We start from the raw sequence: 18,462 nt of genomic DNA, 5'->3' as shown, positions 1-18,462 counted from the left end.
TCATGATCAAAATCAGGCATTGTGTATTCAGATATTAGTTTCCATTTCCAGCTTCCACCAGTCTCAAACTTACAGGACGATACGAAACAAGAAACTGAGAGGTTCCGATTTCTACAGTAAAGCACGGGTCTTTCTTGTATCACAACAATTTTGCTACCTTGTGCATTCATAGCTAGCCTGCCTAACCTAACATAGGCATTTAGCCTAAAATTAAAAAGCTTTCTCCCGTGACGTCAGAACATAAGGTTGCTCAAGTGTTGTGCGATAAGTGAGACCTGTAAAGCCCGGATTAATTGACACAGATTCAATGAAAAACAGGGTTGCCTAACAAAAAAATTATCAGAGACTACGAAGTATATACAACCAAAATGTGTTTTAAACACTTGCAAAAAAAACATGTTTAAAACACATTGTTTTAAACGTTTAAAACATTTGTAAAAAAACAAAGCCGTGTGTTTTAAACGTTTAAAACAAAGTGTTTTAAACACTTTTGTTTTAAACATGCCAACCCTGGTTTTTTCTAACGAAAAAAATAACAACAGCAACTGTGATAACAAATAGGTAACAAGGTTATTTAGTGAAGAATTACCAAATATTTTGTTTGTAGTTGTGTTAGAAGGAATAAGGATTTGTTTCAAAGACGTTTTAAGCTGTATATTAATGTTTGTACGTCGACAGGGGGGAGGCTGAGTACAGGGTTGTGAATTCTGGTTTCCTGTCAGTGGTCAGCCTCCAGGGGCTGACTACTGGATTTAACCTTGGTTGGCTCGTTGGGACTATCTTACCATGTTCTGGACATAGAACAGTGATCCCTGCAACATGGTTCTGTTTAAAATGCTACGAGACAAATCCTTCCAGTAGGCAGCCCCCATATAACGAAAGTGGCCGACTATTGGTGCCAGCTTATCCTGTAGTCAGCCCCCTCTGCTGAAGAAGGAAAATCACAGGCATTTAAAATTTCTAACTATTATAAAGTGCCTCTTTCACCTGTTGCAATAAGTGCATTGATAAGCAGGTTGTTTATTTGGTATGAGCACATACTAAAATTAGAAAAAATACATTGAAATTGTAAGCTGGAAGTTTTAGTCATATTATAATTAGCCTACAGGTAACTGAATGAGGGGAGTAGGCCGACAATAATTTACTTTTCATGCTTTTCCATTGATTCACATGTTATAAAGCAGTGTTCGCCCGTAGCCAGGGTGTAGGGGATTAGGACAGCCCTTACCGGCATAGCCACCAAGGCTCCTACATATTTCAATGTAAATGTATAAATATATAGATTTTACCTTATTAACTTGGAAATTTGCTCCATTCAAGTCCATTATTGCTGATGTATGGAAACTGAATAAAGAACAAGAAACTGAACTTATTCTTAATTGCAGGCTCAGAGTGTGAAACCAGCCAAATGGAGGCAGGAGTAAAAACAAAGAAGCGACTGATACATCAGTATCCAGAGAGTGCTCTGACTACAGCTCTGTGTGCTGTACGAGAAGGAGAAATGTCCATTCGTGCTGCCAGTAAAGAGTATGGAGTCCTAGAGGAACAATACAAGATCGCATACATGGTCGTGTTCCTGAGAAACCACGAAAAATGGGACCAGAAACAGTTCTAACTGAAAATGAAGAAATGAAGCTTACAGAGTGGCTGAAAAGTTTAGCAAAGACTGGATTTCCCTTGAAAAAAGCGGATCTGTTGAATACAGTGCAAACCATAGTGGAACAGGACAAAAGAAAAACCCCATTTAAGGATGGTTACCCTGGGAACAAGTGGTACCAAAGTTTCTTACATCGTGTGATGTGTGAATCTTGCAAGAGCAAGCGTGACTGAAGAGGTAATCAGAAAATGGTTCAGTGATCTGTTCGAGTACCTGGACAGTGAAGGCGTAACTGAAATTCTACAAGACAGTAGTAGAATATTCAATGGGGATGAAACCAGCTTTGCTTTGTGCCCTAAAACTGGCAAGGTGTTAGCACCTAAAGGATGGAAAAATGTATATGAAATTCAAAAAGGAAATGCAAAAGAAACAATCACTGTATTGTTCGTGTTCAGTGCAAATGGTGATACGGTTACTCCAATGGTTGTGTTTCCTTATGTCAGGGCACCTAAAGCCGTGCTGCAGAGTGTTCCACCATCATGGTTTGTTGGTAAATCAGACACTGGTTGGATGAAAAGTGAGACATTTTATGAATATGTAGCCAATGCTTTTGATAAGTGGGTATGTGATAAGAATATAACCAAGCCAGTTCTGCTTCTTGTTGATGGGCATCGTACCCATATGACAATGGAACTTAGTGACTTCTGTGGCAACAAAGGGATTATTTTGTACTCACTTCCTCCAAATACAACACACATCCTACAGCCCGCAGATGTCAGTGTCTTCAGGCCCCTCAAACATAGTTGGAAGACACATGTTCGAAAGTGGTGTTTTCATCCAGAAAATGTGAACAAACATCTCACCAAAACATCTTTCTGCCCACTGTTAGAAGAAGTAATTCATACTGCATGTTAACCATAAGTTATCCAGAATGGCTTCAAAGCTTGTGGGCTTTTCCCATGGAATCCCGATGCCGTGGACTACACGAAGTGTGTGCAGAATACTTTGGAGTAGATGTCTTTGACAACACACTTACAAGAAGGTAATACTAATATTCAAGTGAAACCAACAAGAGATGATTGTGAAGTTGCAATTGGTGTAATGAAACACTTCCAAGCTAGACTTGAGAGAAGAGGCATTGATGTGGCAGCAGTTGTTGAAGAAGTCAGCAGTGCAACAGTGACTTCAGGAGAAAATGAAACTACATGCATTTCAACAGACTCTCTTGCCCCTACATGTGTTCAGTCAGAAATGCATGATGTTCTCCCTGCTCTATCAGATGATGCAGACAGCCTTAATGCTGATATTCAGATTGATTCTGACTTGGGAAATCTTGCACCTGGAATGTATCAAGTAACTACCTGTGGACTTCTGAAGCCTACTTTTGATCTGATAGGCAGTGAATCAGGAATAGTTACTCTTCCAACAGTTTCTCCACCAACAACCAGTTCCCTTTCCCCAGTAGCAAATTCTTCAGGTGGAGTAGTACAGTGCCTACCACCAACTGTTTCTTCCTCACCAGAAACGACAGGACATTCTCAAGCAACAGTTTCCCCACCAGAAAAAAGACTTCCCTCATCAGCAGCAACCACTGGAATGCATGAATCTCTCTCTCCACCTCCAACAACAGTGTGTCCATTAGACACAACTCCTCCATCACCAACAGTCCCTTCACCAGGAGGATTTGACAGCCATCTGTTTTGGCCTGGTCCTATAAGAAGAAAGGAACCAAAGGACAGAAAAAGGAAACAATTCCACACGCAATATCGCCAGAGGCATGGAGAAAACATGTGGCAGAAAAGTTAGAAATAAAGAAGAAAACTGAAGAAGAAAAGACCATGCGGAGAATGATAAGAGAAAAGAGAAAACTGGAAAGTTCAAAGACAAAATCTCAAAAGAGACACCGACCTGGTCCATCTAACAGTAGCACTGGAGAAAGGAAAGACAGTCATGAAAAATGTGCAGTGTGTGATGAAGATTTAATAAGTGATGTCGAAGATGATGATCTTAAAAACATTGGTTGTGATTACTGCATTTGCTGGTTCCACCTGAAATGTACAGAACTGTGTTACTTGCCTTATAGAGATGCATCTCAGCAAGTGTTTGCCTGCCCAGAGTGTGCTTAGTTGGGCCAAACAATGAATAGTTCTCACAAAAGTATTTTTTTCTTTCATAAAATCTATACTAGGACCTATCCTTAATGTTAAAAAAAAAACAGTCTGTGTGAAGTCAGGTGTTCTTAATGTCACCCACAAGTACCTATTTAATGTTACTAGGCATACATAATGTTATTTACATGATAAGGTTAACCTTAATTTTTAAATATATACTCTCTTAAAATGTTTTATGCATAAAACAACAGCTCTGTGAAACAATATCTGACCTGGAGCAACCTATATTATCTTTGTGCAGTTGCAGGCTGACTGCTAGTGTTGACCATGGCTGACTTCTGAATTTCAGTGGCTGAGTACTGGGATTTTTGCTCTCTTTACAATGTGAGCTTAATTGCTATATTTTGTGGTTTATATGTGCTATAATAAATACTGCAGACATAAAACTGCAATTCTCCATTTTATTTACATTCTGATTACTAGAAAATGTACTGGAATTTCTATTCACGCGAAATCACTGAAATAAAAATTTCTCTTAAAGGGCTGACTACTGGCAAAATCACCCTATATGGACGACTGGAGGATTTTTTCCGTGGAGAGGCAAGCAAGGCACGGCATTTTTCCATGGAGGAATATTTCCCCCATAATAACGTTCCCCACTCTCTCTCAAAAATAAAAAAAATTCCGGTTTGAAGTTACCATGTTCCTGCAACGCTCTTCTAATAATTAACATAAATAGCCGTGACTGAAATGTACACTTTTAGATTGACTTCATTTATGACATGCTCAAAAATTAATTAATAGGATACATGCTATGTTGTCAGTATAATTATGACAAAAATATTTTATTTTTACATATTTATGTATTACATGAGATGCATAATGTGTCCTGTGAGATACATTGCCCATTAGAGACATACATGTAATTATACATAGGTAAACAGTGCTCCTACAATGATTAGAATCGTACCATATAAAATATAATCGTTCCACATTTCTTTGTTAGTATAATGAATATTCAAAAATATATTTTCTAAGAAAATGAAGATGAACGTAAATTTAAGTATTTTTATGTTATAATAATGTGCTACAATCACCGATTACATAACGTTTTACACACATATGCTTGTCATTTATCTTCTACCTACTTTTGGTGAAATGCTGTAAAGCAGTTCCTTGTTTTTGAACCTGTCACGAGACATAATCTCACGTCACATTTTTCACACGCAATAGTAGTTTGACCATTCACATATAATCTGCAACGACCTTTCTCTGTAATTTTTGGCCAATGCCCAACACTGTCATATCTTATATCTTGAAGTGGAGGTGGTGCTATTCGATGCTTTACTTATTTCTGTGGTAAGTATGTTTGAGATGGTCTTCCCCGTTTTGGTGTATGTGAGTGAATGAGACCATTAGCTATGTCCATCCTGAAAGTTTTCAAACTTTTTTCTTCCTGTTGCTTCAACATCACGACGATCCTTGGATATACAAGAGCTAGCCAGAGTCACAGTTTATTCTGTCCACATGGGTGGTGTGGATCTGACAAATATGCTCATAGCATTGTACAGAACACCTCTGAAAACACAGCTTGAATCTTGAAACAAATTCTTGAGTCATCGTAGATAATGATTTTCTTACTTTCGAAGAAATGTAATTGAAATAAGAAATTACGTTATTGTTTGCATTCATGTTGGATAATTGTAATTTCTAATCGTTGAAAGAAATACAAGATGCACTAAAGTCATCCTGTGTCAAAATTGATGTATCTCTTCACATGATACATTTACTGGTTTTCAATTTTCAAATTTGAAAATAAAATGTGGCATTATCTGAAATTATCACAAATCCATGCTTTTACTTTCTTCTTCCCTCTTCCTATTTGGTCAGTTTTGTTGCTCTGTGGGGGTCATATTAGTTCATCCTCACTGGAACTTTGTTCCTTACCAAGAGATGACTGTTCTGGTGATGTCACTGTCATCGCAAGAAATATCACTCTCGTCGCCAGATGAGGATCCAATATCTGACACATTAGGATTTCCAGGAGGAACCATTATTCCATTGTGACCATAAAACTTCCATGGTGGTATTGTGACATCCTGTGAAAGAAGAGGCAGTTGTATGAAAACAAATGTAAAATGCAGACAAAACATTTTCCATTTCATTCAAATGCACATACTCTATTGGAAATTATTATTTTAGAAATGGTGTAACTATTCATGTTGTTCAAAGTGGACTCAACATAAGTGCTGTCATAATATTCTAGTAAAAACGAAAGAAAATATTGAGAAACTAAAGCGAGAAAAAGAACGAGACACGATGCAATTTCCTTCACAATGATACTATATTTCTACATATCTCCATATGTAAAAAAAAAAACCATTTGTATATTACAAAATAACCCTACAAATTACAACAACCTAAAATACGACATTTATACTGAGCAAAAGTAATGGTAGAGTACACAGAATGTTCAAGAGAACATGCATCCTACATGTATTTTTTTTCTGTATTTGCATAGAATATAAGGTGAAATTGTCCTTTTCTGGGCTATGTATCCCTGTAGATACACACAAAGAAAGAACTGGCTCACAACATACTTGGTAACAATTTCAAGTATTCTAACTATTAGAAGTTTTCTAATAGCTTCAATACCCATTTATTCCATGCTCACGTCTTACAAAACAAAATAAAAATAGGTCTGCAAGAAATAAACTTACCACCCCATTGTTAGAGCTCCTACTGCAAGATGCCATGTTCCTCTCCATGCAACTGCGCATGCAGTTCTACAAACATCCAACAGATGTCACACGAGTAGAATCGTCAAAACGCACGTATCTCACGATCCACACTGCCAGTTTGCTCAACTCAGCGCAGAGATCGTTTGAGAATGCATCGAATGCAGTGTATCCCACAAGATACAACGGCCAATTAAGGGTTAAGTCCACTTGATAGGCTAATTGGGACTGGGCCTACAGTTTAAAATGGGATCAGAACCTCCACCAGGTATCGAACCCAGGATCCCTTGATTACAAGGCACAAGCAGTTGAGGTATGCAATTCAGTTATGGTAAATGTTTACTATCCTTCGGACACCTATAACTTCTGAGTTTTGTCAATTTTTGACATTTGTACTTACCTATCTGCTTCGCGGATCATTTTTTAACGTGTATTCAAGTTTTTTTTATAATTTTTTTTAAAGTGTTTTTGTAACTGAAGAACATACGTTTCTGCAAATGGTGTGTGGGGCTATGCGAGAATGGTGTGTGGGGCTATGCATATTTTTTTCGAAAGCAATTTTTAACTATTGTAACCTATTGTGACCCTACCTAACCTAACCTTACCGGAAATGGTTCGTGGGGCTATAGATCAATGGTTGAATTTCCGCTATGAAACATTCCCACATCACACAAAACACCTTCCAGATGTTAGACAATACTACAGGAACTTATTACGGTAAGTAGTTTCTTCTGTAGAAATGAAGAAATCTGTCCGAAGGATAGTAAACTAGTACTGAATTAATTTATGGGACTTCATTTTAATGCTAAGAGAACCAAACCTGGCCTTCCTAACCTAACGGTAACAGTTCCGATTGTGTTATGCTCTTTTTCAAAATCTTGTAGGAAAAACACTAACTCTCATAGGACTTTGGCAATCGTTGTCACATGAAATTTGAACCTTTCTTAAAGCATTTAGCAGTGTTTAGATTTCAGAAAAGTACTTGTTAGTCTTGAAAAAAATACCTTACACAACAGTGTCTCCTCCAGATATGCAAGGCATTCTCAGTTCGTGGAAGCGAAAGGAAGCATCGTGAAGTACTGCTGAGGTAATTTAAACGTTACGGAAGCAAATTAGCACAGTGTAACTAGTTTTTTCAGGGCTAAACAAAAAAAATAATAAAAATTGACCTAAATTGCCCACCCGTTCCGGGCTCCGCCCCTGGAGTAATTGACCTACCTACCGCTACAGCTGCCCCGCCTCCGCTACACTCTGGCTACCTGCCTTTTTCTATAGATTTCCTTTAAAGACATGTTAGAACCAGGTCTTTGGGCTTGCCAAATAGCAGTTTCGTAGCACTAATCGTTCGCGAAACTATACATCAGACTAAACAGTTGTTAAATCACATTTTCGAGCCATGATCCCTTGGCACTGGAAAAATATCTGTAGCCCCCACCTGTATGTTTCCTTAGGCATACAAATTTTCCGAATCCTTGATTGATATGGGACTGTGTAACTTCATTGGTGTTTTGTGGTATGGACAAGAACGACATTTGTGCAGGAAACCATTGTCGACTCACCACTGAAAAGCTGTAGGGTTGTTTGAAAAAGTTTCGTGAAGCCTGTAGCGGTTCCATTTATCTCCAAACATTTTCCCTGCCAGACGAAAGTACACATTCAAACACTGCACAACTAGAATCAGTGAACCGATGCTGAAAAACCCTTCATACCTCACGGAAGTGACCCACAGAGAAGCGGAAGTTCCTCCGAAAGATGATAGTAAACAAATGGCTCTTGTCAACGGTAGGATTACGTAGGAGTATATGGAAGTGGAAAACCTGTGTCAACAAAAAAAACAGTAACTTATCGCTAAAACTCCGCAGTATGTGTTAATAGAAGTAAATCTAAATCAAACTATGTAAAAATTGCATTCGTAGCATGGAACATGGGCCGGACAGTTTTTCTGATTACGTACATTTTGTGCAGAACTGCTTTTCTATTCTGTTCCTGCCTCCCTGATGGCACAGTGGTAGCATCGTTTCCTTGTAATCAAGGGGTTCCAGGTTTGATACTAGATGGAGGCACTTAGTGATTTGGATGCTACTTTATGTAGGCCCAGTCCGGATTAGCCTTACTGTGCATAAAGTGGACTTAAACACCAACTCAATCTATCCTGTTCCTTTATTGTTGAATAAGCATGTTTGGTTTGGTGCCTGTATCTTTTTTTTTTTTTTTTTTTTTTTGCTGTGTGCTTCTGATTATGCTATGTGTAACATTATGTAGAATAGCCCAAAGGCTTTGTGCAAGTGGACATTTCACAACAGCAATTATCATTTTTCATTGTTGGGTTATTAAGTTTGGGACTGATAATTATTTTTGTTCTTTCTCTATTTGAATGTGCATACAAACTGTTTTTTCTAATGAAAAGCAGTGAAAATATTCTGAAATGGCAGGTGTTTATTTACACAGGCCATACTTTGGAATCCAATACCTATTATTTGTGTTTTCCGCATGCTGGAAACAATTTATTATATGTAAACCACCAAAATTTGTCTAATAAAGAAAAAGCACCAATTTTTTGAAGGTTAGGATGGCTTTCAAGGTTAATTCCACTAGTTTCCAGTATTCAAAATATTCATTATCTTCCGTGCAAGTTATGAAAAACCATCTCACAACCGGAATAGTTTCTGCTAGAACTGCCATGTATTGAGTATATTTTATCCAGGGACGTAGCTAGGTTGATCAGTTTGGGGGGGGGGGGGGCAAACGTTAAATTTTTTCTATCAAACTATTATAAATTAACAAACTATCTATACACCTTATAGGCCTATACTGTATACATACATTATATTGGGTGTCCGAGAAGTGTTTGTATGAAAACAAAAATTAACTGTATCCGCTATATGCAACATAGACATGAAAAAATAGTACCAAAATGTTCGGAAACTATTCAAGTTTTTTTTGTTTCAGATTTCTGTACCGTTGCAGTAGTGTAGCAGTGCCAGTGTCCAGCAAACCGGAAATGTATACAAATCAGAAAAAGGCTGAGTGTGTCCTGTGGTTTCACGAGAGCAGGTCACAAAAAACAGTGCAGAGACAGTTTCAAACATCGTGCGTATCTGGGGTAAAGAGCCCCCTCATGAGGTGAGGAAGTCGACCATGGGCAACCCGAAGGTGAACATTTGGTGCACGCTGCTGCATGACAGAATAATCGAACCATTCTTTTTCTGTGAGGACACCGTAACATCTGGAGTGTATCTCGACATGTTGCAATTGTTTGCTGTTCCTCAATTGCTAGAATACCACCCAGATGTTATCTTTCAACAAGACGGTGCACTGCCACATTGCAGTCTGGAGGTTCGTTCCTACCTTGAACAGACATTTCCTGGAAAATGGATTGGTCGAGATGGACCGACGGCGTGGCCTGAACGATCTCCAGACATAACCCCTTTAGATTTTTTCTATGGAGTTATGTGAAAGACAATGTCTACAGAACTCCTGCATCCGATCTTGCAACTCTGCAACAACGGATAACCCAAGTCATCACATCAATCCCTCCTTTGATGTTGGCTAATGCATGGCGAAAAGTTGAATTTCGACTAGATGTACTCCGTGCTACCAAAGGTGCTCACATGGAGATTTATTGATTTCTTTTCTATTGCCAATAAAACTTGAATAGTTTCCGAACATTTTGGTACCATTTTTTCATGTCTATGTTGCATATAGCGGATACAGTTAATTTTTGTTTTCATACAAAGACTTCTCGGACACCCGGTATATATGTGTGTGTGTGTGTGTATGTATGTATGTATGTATGAATATATATATATATATATATATATATATATATATATATATATATATATATATATATATATATATATATATATATACAGGGTGTTTCTAAAGGTCGTTTACAACGCTTGGGAGGTGATTCCTCACACGAAAACAAGCAAAAAGTTTGAGTTCCATTTTTACGACTGAGGCTTCGTTTCCGAGATAGGAGCCTCGCAAAAGGTGACAAAATGAACGTCACACCTAACTGGGACGAATACTATCACAGATAGAGGGGCGGTTCCAAGGGAATCATAAAGGAATCGTATGTGCTCAGTCCGGAAGTCACCATGAAAAGTTCACTGCACGCATGCGCAATGGAGTCCTCAAAGGAATTGGGGATTTCCAGCAAGAACAATGCATGGAATGGGACCGTGACAATGAGAAATGCGTTAAAGACAACACTCCCCGACATCAAACATCAAAACATGAGCACGGAACACAAAATCCGAAAAGTTGAGCACGGTTGCATACCCCAGTTACACGCGAGGAATGAACGGATCATGTCATGTGGCATACAATAGACACATTACTCCACCAGGAGGAGGGAAAGAAAAACACATTATCAGATGATTGCGACAACGTGTATTTTTACACGCGACAACTACGTAATATCCCCTCCCCCCACACACACAACAAACAACAAATGCTACAATGTCTTACCCACAGACAGTGCGCGTCACCGTACACCAACTGCAGATGTCACTTTCACCACACAAAGGGGGTGGGGAGCAATACCAAGAGTGTTCGCACGCGATCACTGTGATGTAAAAGATACCAGTTTTGGAAGCGCTGCGCAGGCAAGTCTTGCTCTCGTAGTCTACGTTTGACCTTCATGACTGCTGTACCCGCGAGAGGAACTCGGAGGGTTGGTTCTCTCCGGCAGTCGTCCCAGTCGTGTTGCAGGTTCTGGGATATGATCAGCATTTCGCTCTAGGTTGTCATTCGCATTGAAGTGTACTAGTATGTTGTATTGAAAGAAGTTGACGTGGTGGAGTGGGCAAGTCAAGTATCGCAACAATTGGTCTGTGGTGTTCGTACGGTGATACGGCCAATTTGTGCAGTGTGCCAGTGTTAAACACGAACGATACTTCGCAGTTCCAGCTCCTTATTACACAGATGGCTGCGTATACCACCCAGCAGCTAGCAGACATACATCTCATATATGGGGAGGCACGTGGTAATAGCCGTGAGGCAAGGCGTCTTTATGGAGAACGCTTTTCACATAGACGTTTGCGGTCTCACGCCTTCTTTCAGGTAGTGGACAGTCGACTGCGTGAAACAGCGTCAGTGTTACCACCGCGGCAAGAAGTTGGAAGATCCTGAAGTGTACGCACACATCAGTTTGCAGAAGATGTGTTAACAGCGGTCGCAGAACATCCTGGCACTAGTACGCGCGTGCTCGCTCGGACACGAAACACGTCTCATGTGAATGTTTGGCGAGTGTTGTCAGAGGAAGGAATGCACCCTTTTAAACTGCAGAATGTACAAGAACTGTTACCTCGTGACTTTCGCCCTTGTATGGAGTTTTGCCAGTGGTTGTTGCATCAGCTGGATATAAACCCTCACTTCTGAGCAAAGGTATTGTGGACAGATGAAGCCATTTTCACCAGGATGGATGTCTTCAATAGTAGAAACAGTCATGTCTGCGACTTGAACAACCCACATGCACTTTTTGTGGCCCATCACCAGAACAGGTTTTCAGTTAATGTGTGGTGCGGGATAGTACATGATCATTTAATTGGACCATACATTCTCCCTGTTCGCCTGAATGGTCGCACGTATCATGCATTTCTTAGTGAGGTTCTGCCTGAACTCTTGGAGACCGTACCTTTGGCACTGCGGCAAGGAATGTGGTACCAACGCGATGGGGCACCAGCTCATTTCGATCGTAATGTACGACATTTACTGCATCACGTGTATCGTAATAGGTTCATTGGTAGGGATGAGCCTTGGCCACCGAGGTCGCCAGATCTCAACCCTCTCAATTTTTTCTTCTGGGGAGAAATGAAAACCCTCGTATACGACGCACCTGTCACATCAGCTGAGGACCTCGTTGCTCCCATCAACGTCGCCGCCGCGACGGTAGCAGATACACCTGGATTGTTTGCTCATACTCGACAATCCTTGATTCGTCGCTGTCATCTCTGCGTAGAAGTGAACGGCAGACATTTTGAAAACCGTCTGTGATTATCGCCCTCGGCAAATCCCAGTGAGAACACTCTTGGTATTGCTCCCCACCCCCTTTGTGTGGTGAAAGTGACATCTGCAGTTGGTGTACAGTGACACGCACTGTCTGTGCGTAAGACATTGTAGCATTTGTTGTTTGTTGTGTGTGTGGGGGAGGGGATATTACGTAGTTGTCGAGTGTAAAAATACACGTTGTCGCAATCATCTGATATTGTGTTTTTCTTTCCCTCCTCCTGTCTCTCGTATGCCACATGACATGATTCGTTCATTCCTCGCGTGTAACTGGGGTATGCAACCGTGCTCAACTTTTCGGATTTTGTGTTCGGTGGTCATGTTTTGATGTTTGAGGTCGGGATGTGTTGTCTTGAACGCATTTCTCATTGTCACGGTCCTTCTTGCTGCGTTACATACCTTTTCCATGCATTGTTGTTGCTGGAAATCCCCAATTCCTTTGAGGACTCCATTGCGCATGCGTGCAGTGAACTTTTCATGGTGACTTCCGGACTGAGCACATACGATTCCTTTATGATTCCCTTGGAACCGCCCCTCTATCTGTGATAGTATTCGTCCCAGTTAGGTGTGACGTTCATTTTGTCACCTTTTGCGAGGCTCCTATCTCGGAAACGAAGCCTCAGTCGTAAAAATGGAACTCAAACTTTTTGCTTGTTTTCGTGTGAGGAATCACCTCCCAAGCGTTGTAAACGACCTTTAGAAACACCCTGTATATATATATATATATATATATATATATATATATATATATATATATATATATAAAAGGAGCAAGGGCCTCATCGGTGGCGCATGGTATCATCGTCGCTTTGTAATCAAGGGGTTCTGGGTTCGATACCCGGTAGATGCTCATGTGGTTCTGATCCCACTTTACACTGTAGAATCCCGATTAGCCTTACTGTGTATAAAGTGGACTTAAAACACCAACTCAATCAATCAATAAATTGGAAAGGAACATCATTTTCTTCTAGACCCCAACAGTCTACGGATATACTCTCGCGAAATCCACAGCCATTATTCGGGAAAGTAAATGCAGAATGAACTCATTAGCTTCATAGCTGATACACCAAGAACAATGTTCTTAGTCTTTAGATTTGTAAATTTGCTGGAAGAAAATTGAGAAGTAGATAAAACCCCTTTCCGTGGTTTTAGATATGAAGGACTGGAACCAGGTTTACAAGTATTGGCAACAGTGCAATATGAAATGTGTGCGTAATGAGTTCAAGCTAGGCATCTCATGTATACAGTTCATACCGGAATCGAATCCGGTATCTCTTAGTTCAAGGGCGGGCCCGAGTCTTGTATGGCATCTGATTGTTCACTTGGGAAATGATGACGATAACAAATTATATGCACACGACTAATTTCTTAAAATTAATCTTATTGATGTGTGGAAAACTGAATATATGATGGCACTGGATAAAACAAAGTTCCCACACGCTCAAATAATTACGCTCTCGTCTTTGGTTCGGCAGGCTCAACAACCTGCCCGGGTTCGATTCCCGATGGAGGCACATAGTTGTTCAGATCTCACTTTAAACTGTAGGTCCAGTCCCGATTAGCCTTACTGTGCATAAAGTAGACTTAAAACACCAGTTCAATTTATCAATCAATCGAAAGGTTCAAGGTCTGATCGCTGGTGGTCAGGCCGGAGCCAGAATTTGATTTTGGAAGTGGCTTATCCCTTATCGGGAGCCGCCATCTAAAGACGAAAAGGTTGGGGGGGGAGGAGTAAATGGGCTAAGATGAATTTCATGATATATTACAACTTACCATATACAATATGTTTAATCCTGTTAATGAAGTAAATTTAATTACTACTACACATTATTAAAATCAGATATTTGTAGGATTTCTGGAAAGGACTGCATCCCCTGAGCCCCTTCCCTAGGCATGTGCCTGCTTGTATTAGTTGTAAAATTTCTGTGCTGTTCCAACATCGTGAGGACAATTTGGGAAGTACTTGAAAGCGATATGGAAGCAAATTCTGCTCTCGAAACTATGGGACTCGATGTGATGACCACGCGCAACCGAATGAAAGAACTCTTCGCATGCCTTGTCCCTCAATATTAATTTTACTGACTAATTGTAAGTTTTTCTCGGCCTCCTCGATGACGCAGTGGTAGCGTCGTCGCCTTCCAATCAAGGGTCCTCGGTTCGGTACCCGGTGGAGGCACATAGTGGTTCGCATTCCCGATTAGCCTTACTGTGCATACAGTGGACTTAACAGTCGAACTCGATAATTGGAAGGTTTTAGAAGAACTAAACATGGCTTTTTATGCATCGTACAACTTTGCTTCTTTTCACCAGTGACGTGCACTGAGGAGTAGCTAGTCTAGCAGAGATAGATCAATAAATCTCACATCTCGAATTATATTCAAATCACAATATTTATTGTCTTGTTAAAGCCACCACAGCTCATATGCAACACTTTCTTTTCCACGCACTTCTCGTCCATCGGTGTTCTCCACGGGCAAAGCAGGCTGGATACCCTAGCTCGCTCTTCTTCAGCCAGGCCAGTTTCCAGGTAGAAACGGCCGGCCCAAGGAAAAGGAAGATTTCGACCTCTACTTCCCTTGCCCTCACGCCCCCCGCTGCAATGGTTGAAAGCCCAGTCTTTCAGGTCCCCCAGTCTATCTCCTATAGGACAGATAGGGGATTGGTTTCTCATAGATTTTTTTGTAAATCCTCTAAAGAACACAGGGTAAAATTTTCTGCAGTACTTATGTTCTCTGTATTTACACAACCTTTTACACGTTGTACAATATGTGTGTATGTATAATATGGGATGTAGTTTTATTATTTATGAAATGGGAACGTGTTATGTGCAGACAATAATGTTATGCTTTCTTTCTTTTTTTTCTTTTTCAAATATGGAATATATAATGATTAAATTACAAATGTGTGCTCAGGCTCTCTCTGACTCTCGTTTTAGTAGTGTTTTATTTAAATATACTAATATATTGGCCTGTAACAGTCATAAATACGGATGTATTTATTTGGGCAAGAGAACGCGTGTTCATATTGTTGTAGGTTTGGTTTATTTTACTTCGCTTTTCTGCCACATTTGGTTATCGCGAAAATGAGGATTGAGTGATGATATGATGAAATTGGTGAAGGGACCTCATATGAACAATCCAGGACAGGATTCGAACCCGTGATGAGTGCGCATTCTTGTCCTATGTGTTGCAGTGAATAATGAAATAATTTGGAATGAAAAATGTATCTCAGAACTCAAAAAGTCAAATGAATATCATTGAAGAAACTACAAAAAAGTGTGTTGTGTTTTGTTTCCTGTCACCAAATCAACCAAGCGCGGGGGAGTGGTTATCACAGCGCGCTACGACACCAGGCGTTCCGGGTTCGAACCCCGACCCGGGCATGGGCGTTCCTTATGCTCGTCCCTTCATCAGTTTCATCGCATCATCTTCACAATTAACCAAATGTGACAAAAAAGCGACGCTAAGTAACAAAAATGAAATCAAATCATTGATTGATTGCTCAAATTGGTTTATTTTACTTCGCTTTTCCGCCACCTTTGGTACAACAAAATAGATGAAGGAACACACACAAAGAACACAAATGGCCAACCCAGGATCTCCGGCTTAGAGTCAAATCAAATAGTTTTTTATTTTCGAATGTGGGTGGGGGTTACATGTACTTTTTTCTAGTACTCATTCATAATTTTGCAATCTTTTCCTGTTATTGACATTCTTCTTTTTTGAAGGAATACTGGCCCTAAAGAGAGGAGGGGTGTGACTCACACAAACCCCCCCCCCTTGAGCACGCCACTGACTGCTACCCCAAGTGTCGACGTCACCGCACGTCACTGCTTTTCACCCTACTTTTACAGTTTTTCTTCCTAAGAATTCCACTGAGTATAACACGCTACGAAACCATAGGTCCAAGGTTCGGACATTGGACAGGTATGGTTGTATCATGTCTGTCCCATCGCCATTCCTTCGGCTCATCATTCATCCTCATCGTCGCATTTAACTCAAAAGGTAGAAAAGCGGCGTAATATAGAAATATATAAATTATTGATTTGGTTTATTTTACTTCGCTTTTCTGGCACTTTTTGGCTAATCATGAAGATGAAGATGATGTGAAATTGATGAGAGGACCATCATAAAGAACACACGTCCAGTCCGGGATTCGAACCCAGGCATCGTAGTGCACATTGTTAACCACAGCACAACAAATAGAAACAAAAAATGCTTGATAAGTAATTTGCTTCTCCATAACTCCTGATTATATTATATAAGTATTATTTACTGTATTGATTGATTGATGTGTTGTTTAAGTCCACTTTATGCACAGTAAGGCTAATCGGGACTGGACCTACAGTTTAAAGTTGGATCCGAACCACTTGTACATCCACCAGGTATCAAACCTGGGACCCCCTGATTACTAGGCGACGACGCTACCACTGCGCCATCGGGGAGGCCCCTATTCGCTGTATTACTAGGGGTTAATTATATTTGTATGTCTAGCCAACCTAGCCATACAGATGGAGGCTAAATGAAGAAAAATCACAGAAAGTCAGAAAGATATACAAATTTTGTAACATAATATTCATAGAGCCTACAGACGGCTGTAAAAACAATTGCTACATACCTAGTTTCCTTCCTTAATTGAAATGTGGTTTATCCTTCATTATACATGAGATTAACCACCCTGGGAGTCGAACCCAGGCTCTTGTGTGTTAGTCAGACTCTCTTTTAGAATGCCAATATGTTGGATATTTGGTCGATCAGTCGATCCTGATCCGTTGTCTCCAGAGGAAGACAATCTGGCAGCTTCTCATTCGACATTTTACTCGCAATGTAGGAAAACGAGATCACAAACACTTCGTGATGCTATCTTTTCGCGTTTACAGAAGTTTACACCGCTCGGACCACAAATCCTACTTCAAACTATCTGACAGATATCAACTGTCCACCAAATCAACAGATGAACCGATCGCTTCGATGTTTCTCCGAATTTTCAGAAAGTGGCCTTTCCCCTCCTTTGCAGGGCAGGTCATTAGCAGGAGGGTTGAGTGCATGTGAGAAGAACCGCTATGTCATTCATTCCCGTGCTGAAAAAGGGACAAGCAATAGAATTCTGTTCTTGGAATTTGAAACGCATGGGGATATCTTTTCTGAACCATAAAATAATTAACCCAGAAAGTTCTAGCCACCCGTAGCTAAATCCTCCTGTTTGTGTCGTCCTTTCGGCACCCATGGTGCCAGTGCAGGGCCAGGTGAAGAGAAAGTGCAGGTTTTTGGGGGATCCTGGGTCTGGTGTGCAGCAGGGAGGAAAAGTGCATTTTCAATAAGTCTCAGACTTCCCTGACCGGGGCGGACCACAAAACCATTAACTGCATCCTCTGCCAATACATCTGTTCGTGTTCACAAGCAAGAAAGAGGGAAATAGGAAAGAAATGCCTTGCTTGGGTTCGTGCTACTGAAAATTTAAGCAGTGTTTCAAACTGCAAGCAAAAGTTACTGAAGAATTATTTTGCAATATTTGTCATCAAAGTAAAATTTCCAGCAAATACAGAATAGTTTCCCGAGGCCACGTGTTCGTTTGCCAGGGCCGGTGCCCCCGCGTGCCCCTCCCTAACGACGTCCCTGATTATATCTATCATAGACAGTTGTAAAATGCTAATTTTAAACTTGATAGTTTATAAAACCACATAAGAGAGGAACAAGCAAGTATGTAGATCCAGAAATAATTTCAATTGTATTGTCATGATGGAATCTTCTAGATTTTACATTTTGGTTTAAGTTCTAATTATGTTTGCTTACAGGAGTACGATATTGTTTTCTAAGCATTATGCCCAAGAATAGGATTGGGAGAAACATTTGTTAGTAGTGCCATATGCACATGCAGTATTGTTTGAGAAAATGTGTTCGGTGGTGTGAGTGAAAACAATCTCAAGCCACTGCATTTAATAATTCTTTGATGATTTCATCCTGGTAGTGTTGGTTTCTAATTTAGCATATTTTAAAATAAG

Source organism: Lepisma saccharinum, chromosome 17 (genome assembly GCF_977018435.1).
Source record: "Lepisma saccharinum chromosome 17, izLepSacc3.1, whole genome shotgun sequence".
Classification (NCBI taxonomy): domain Eukaryota; kingdom Metazoa; phylum Arthropoda; class Insecta; order Zygentoma; family Lepismatidae; genus Lepisma; species Lepisma saccharinum.
This window is presented reverse-complemented; position numbering follows the sequence as displayed.